General features: G+C 39.1%; 1 long non-coding RNA gene across 1 annotated transcript; it reads right to left on the bottom strand.

Moving 5' to 3' along the window:
- Nucleotides 1-235: 235 nt before the first annotated feature.
- LOC125294099 lies at nt 236-4,403 on the bottom strand. The gene is made up of 3 exons (XR_007193488.1): nt 4,315-4,403; nt 4,011-4,111; nt 236-425 (listed from the first exon to the last, which is right to left on the bottom strand). It is a non-coding gene; the product is annotated as an uncharacterized LOC125294099 (long non-coding RNA).
- Nucleotides 4,404-5,871: the final 1,468 nt, after the last annotated feature.

The following is a 5,871-nucleotide window of genomic DNA, read 5'->3' as shown; positions in this document are numbered from 1 at the left end:
AATAAAGTATTTGCATGCGTAAAGGACAGTGTGCGGGATTTCTTCAATACAAAGTAGAAATTACTTAAAATATTTTTTTAACATAAAAATATTTTGAGGTAATCAGTTTCATCAAATATTTTAAGTTAATTGAAACTGTTGGGGTTTAATTGTATAATTCACTCATTAAAACAGTTTCAATGTACATGGACCATGCTGTTATCCTCCCCCACTGCCAAATCAATGAGAGTTTATGCTTCTTCTCCTGAGGTCTTCACCTCATGCTCCTTGATCTCCTTCACAGTCGTTGGCAAAGCTCAGGATCTCTCTCAGTGTGAACAGCAGCACTGCATCCACATCAGGGTCGAGCTGCTTCTCCTTGTCTTGTTCTTCACTGGGAAGATTAAGCTCATGGGGACTCCAAAGGCATCGCTACATGCTTGTGCCTAAAACACACAAATGCACACACACACGCACATCTCTTTTTCACCATCTTGTTTAATTGACTACAGTGCCTATAAAAAGTCAGCCCCATGCTAAAGTTGACTAAAAAGAGGAATAAAAAATAATCATCTTTTGAAAATGGATCCTAATGTTTTAATTAAAAACACCTTTAAGGACACCAATTTTCTATGTGAATGAATAGTGTATTGTAAATAAATAAATAAATAAATGTTTTTTTTTTATTAAAATACAGGGTGCATAAGTATTCATACCCCTATATTAAATTCCAATAGAAGCAGGCAGATTTTTATTTCATGGATCCAGGGTGCTATACATCCTGATAAAGTTCCCTTGGCCTTTGGAATTAAAATAACCCCACATCATCACATACCCTTCACCATACCTAAAGATTGGGATGGTTTTATTTCAGTTAGCCTAATAGCTGGTTTGATTTGCATTGAGAGATTATTTTATGGAAAGTACCCCATGCCAATCGTGAGATATGGTAAAGGTATGATGTGGGATTATTTTAATTCCAAAGGCCAAGGGAACTTTATCAGGATGTATAGTACCCTGGATCCATGAAATAACTGGCCTTTAAAAATAAAAATCTGCTTGCCTCTATGGGAATTCAACATAGGTTTAACTATAGGGGTATGCAGGGTGCGATTTGTAGGGGGGGGTGGTGAGGATTTCCCCCCTCTGGTTTTCCTATCCCTACCTCTGCTAAATTATTTTTTATCGTCGGGGGGACAATATTTATCCCCCTCTGCCCCTCATATTGATTAATGCTACTTCATATAAGTAAAGCGCTGCAACGTGAGAACAGTCTAGTAGGCTAGCCTACATAATCTGACATCAGAAACGCACCGTCACCTTCAGCACTGATGCTGCTGACACAGTGGCTGCGTGATAACTTAATTTGGCCTTGATCGTGCAGGACATTTCAGAATGTCGAGTGTGTAATCCATCATAAATGGCTAGGTTCAATGGAAAAGTTAGCTGGACAAATGAAAGAAAACGAGAAGGATTCAGTGAAGCATAATAATGTTTTAGAACCTTCAAAATTAGAAAACTGATGCAACTGAGATGGAGGACAACTGCACGTAGAATAGAACTTAGGCCTATTGTCCGAAGGAACTTACATTAAATGAGGAGATATTTGCTGAATGTCACAAAAAGTGTTACAGAAATTGCTTGGCATCGCTTATTCAATGGCTCTCTACCGAAACACCTGTAGTTTGCGGAGGACGAACGAGAAAGCACTCGTTTGATCAGCCAGTAGTAGACAAATAACTTTTAGAAATAATCTGTACTGCAAAAACGAATGTTGGTGGGTATTTAAACTATTTAGCGGGTGTTTTAACAGCTGCAAGAAATAGAAGCTTCATGGTCTTTATGTTCTGGTTCGTAAATTATTTTCCTAAAACTTCAAGTTGCCCTATAACTTTACTTTCCAAACTCTTCACTGCACTGTAGGCAATTAACTGACAGTATGATAGGCTATTTGTTTTCTGTAGGCTACAATAAACACATTTATTTTTTCAACTTTTGCAATATTACACACTTGGCTACTGAACGCAAATCAGCAGGAGAGAGAATGCACGTAGCCTACGCAGCGTGTAGCGCAATTTTTTTTTCAACTTTTGCAATATTACACACTTGGCTACTGAACGCACTACTACTGAACACTACTTGGCTACTGAACGCAACTGAACGCAAATCAGCAGGAGAGAGAATGCACGTAGCCTACGCAGCGTGTAGCGCAATGTGTAGGCTATTTCGTTACCAACTAACACTGTTAGCCAATTCACTAACTTAAGACTTCAGTGCCATCATATACAACATTTTTTTACACAACAAATACAGAAAGGATGGAGGCAGCAAAAATAGAGAAGTCATTTCAGATGGGGCAAGAACAAGGTGAATTTGTATGCTTGTCAAAACGTAGTCCTACCCTGCTTTAGAGGAGCTGATCATCATTCCAAGCACACTCGCTGTTTAAAGTCATACACCACGGTAAACTAAAACTAAAATGTTACAAAGGTGGCAAAAATAATATAGGGTATTATTAGCCATGACATTACTAGGCTATGAATCGTTCGTTCATTTTTTTATTTGTATTTTTTTGGGGGTTACAAACTTATTCAAAATCATCCCCCCTCTGGTTTTTACACAAATCGCACCCTGGGGGTATGAATACTTATGCACCTTGTATTTTAATGAAGAACATTTATTTACAATACATTATTCATTCACAAAGAAAATTGGTGTCCTTAAAGGTTGGATTTGTCCTCATTTTTTAAATTAAAGCATTAAGATCCAAAACATGATTTTTTTATTCCTCTTTTTAGTCAACTTTAGCATGGGGCTGGAGACTTTTTTATAGGCACTGTATATCTCCATCATCATTGACTACATGGCAGTGAACTATCCGCAGTCAGAAATGTTTTATGACATAAATCAATGTATGGAGATTACAAAATAAGAAACAATCTGCTAGACAATGGCTCTCATTTATCAAGCCTCGAAACCAGCGCAGATCTGAACCTCTTATGATGGGGCTTACATGTGATTCATGAAACGTTCATATTCACTCCAATTCCCGCATAAAAATGAGTGTGTGTTGGTAAGATAGTGGTGGTGTAGTGGCTAAGGAGCTGGGTTCAATACCCAGCTTACACCGTTGAGTCCTTGGACAAGGTCTGGAGTTGCTCTGGACACAATGGCCCTTGTAATATACCGGTACACTAGTAATATACAGTACAGTAATTGACACGTCTGCTAAAATGAAATAAAATGTTAAAAATGTGGCGGCTGATAACAAATCACTCCCCTATATATTACAATTTTAGACACCTTGCCCCGAGAATTTACAACATGGACGTGCATAACAATACACCCAAATGAGAACCTGTTAGGGCCCAGACACACCAAGCCGATTATCGGCCGTCGTCAGACAGTCGCGCAAGGTCGGTAACTCGAGTCGGTTCGGTGTGTCCCGTGCCATCGACAGTCGGCGTTCAATTTGGCCGATTACACATGTCACATCGGCCAGTGGCCGTCGGCCTCAATGACCAATGATTGGTGGAGTGCTTGCCCTTGACTAGCCTAAACATTATCTCAGATTAGTAGGCCTATGACCATTAGCCCTACATTCAGCGATGAAAGTTATGAACCCATTTTGATAAACTATCCTAACATATTTTTGCTAGAACTAGTAGACTACCACAGTTGCTGAACGTATGTTATTTCATCTTAGTTTGCAACAACATACAAGTTTAACCAAAAACTTGTAAAATAGCAATAAAATAGTACACAATTTATATGTTCTTATTGCTTAATAAGAGAAGTCTGAAACTAGTGCCATTTCAGTCCATTGGCTGCTGTTATGGAAATGTATTACGTCTTGCGCACGCACAGAACGTACGCTTGGCGTCAGCGTCGCTTCGGACTGACTCAGTCAGACTGCTTTTCTGCTGACGGTCAGCCGTCGGGTTGGTGTGTCCCCACCTTAACTCCAAGGAAGTCAGTCTAATGTACATGTAACAGACTTTATTTTGCAGAGAGAAAGCATAGAGAATGACCTTATGGAAGATTGCCCGACTCTTGTAGATTTGTTTGATGTCCTCCTTCACATGAGGACAAGCCACGTCCACTTTTATCAACAAGACCACCTGAGGGATCTCTGAAGTAAAATAATGATAACTCATAGTATTAATCCTAATTAACAAGCCCATACATTATGTTTATCTCTTTTAAGAGTCCAAGAAACTGCATGAATAAGTTAAACTAAAATAAAAGTAACACAGCAGATTAATGCAACAGATATAAAATAGTATTACATTTCAGATTAATGACAAATAAATTAGCATATTATCAGCTACTCACTCAAATCAGAGGCTATTTGTCGGATAGATTCTAACTTCGGGAAATTTATGTTTTCATATTCAGTGCTGTTTATTTCTTTTGGGATTAAGTTTTCTTCTGACATGACGAACACCAAGCAGTGAACCATGTGATTCAAACTCGGGTTGCTATTCCAGTATTCTCTGTTTTTTTTTTCTGAGCATGGTTTTATGGGATTAAACTATGAGAGACAGAGAGAGAAAGAATGTCATTATACATATTTTAGGAAGTGTGTGTCTTTTAGGAAGTTTGTGTCTGTCCTTGTGTCTGTAGTTTTACCGTGTAGCCCTCTTTGATGTGACCTCTCAAAGTGTTGACAATGTCGTCATGTTGTACACCAAAACCCATTCTATTATCTAGGCCCATGACATCACTGGTAACAAATGGAAGAGGCCTTCCACGATCATCCTCAAATCCGTTGGTTGTGTACTAATAACAAGACACACATAAGATGCATTTTGCTAACTCCAACTATGTAACAATAGCCACCTTTAATTTAAGTCCATAATTTCATATATTCTACACTGTCCAATATACACACAACATGTCTCACTGTTGTTGTGAAGCTTTGAACTGAAGCTGTTGCAACTGTGAGAGCCGCGTTCAAAATCTTGTTCTGGAGGGTGCTTCGTATAGAATGGATGAAGCTGGACTTTCCGACTCCAATTGGACCAATCACAAGGATCCGGAGACGTTCAACAGCAGGGTTCCTAATTTCAAGTTTCCTCAAATTCTCCTTGATCTCATTGTTTTGACTTTATGAAAAAAAAACATATACAATATGCTCAGGATAAATGTAATTCAATTGTCTAAATATGAAGATATGCAGCAGAATATGTGTTACTTTTTTAACAAATTCATAAGTGCATTAATGCTGCTCTAAACAATGTTGGGTAGCGTCACTTCTGTTGACGTTCAAACAAATAGAGAGCTACTCCCTACCCATCCCTCCCATGCAATTGAAACTCTCCTAAACACGCATCTTGTTGGTGATTGGCTGGAACAGTTTGTTATGTTTTTATGGTCTAGGGGGTACACTCCTCGCTCGGTCAGTCTGCTGTTTGCTCTTTCCCTATTCCTACAACGGTTTACTCGCTTTCTGCTTTTTTTCACCGGCAATGATGAAACTCCATCGCTACAATCGCTAGCAGGTGCCTGGCATGTATGTTTGTAGTGGCGTAAAGAGACCACAAGACTTTCTGACTCTGAGGCCGGCGGCCCACTGGATCAGAGTTACAAGGGTGTTTTTTCCGCTCATAGACGCTAGGGGGAAGCGGGACGGCCATTCAATCCGGCAAAAGTCATATAACCATTCAAATGGCTGTTAAATTAAGGTAAATTAAGCTAAACAAATGCATAGTTCTCCTTTAATTTGACAAACAGCCAATTTATTTGTCCACTAGATACTTGTCCATTATCATCCAATTGCCTGTGTAGTTCTTGACAAGAAAACGGTTCAAATCAAAACCCAAGATGGAGGAGCCGTTGACGTCGACAGGTGGGACAATTCAGTACTTTGCAATATCGTCAAGTACTGAA

This window comes from Alosa alosa, chromosome 5 (assembly GCF_017589495.1).
Source record: "Alosa alosa isolate M-15738 ecotype Scorff River chromosome 5, AALO_Geno_1.1, whole genome shotgun sequence".
Taxonomy (NCBI): domain Eukaryota; kingdom Metazoa; phylum Chordata; class Actinopteri; order Clupeiformes; family Clupeidae; genus Alosa; species Alosa alosa.
Note: the sequence above shows the minus strand (reverse complement) of the source record. Positions and strands in the feature narration are given on the sequence as shown.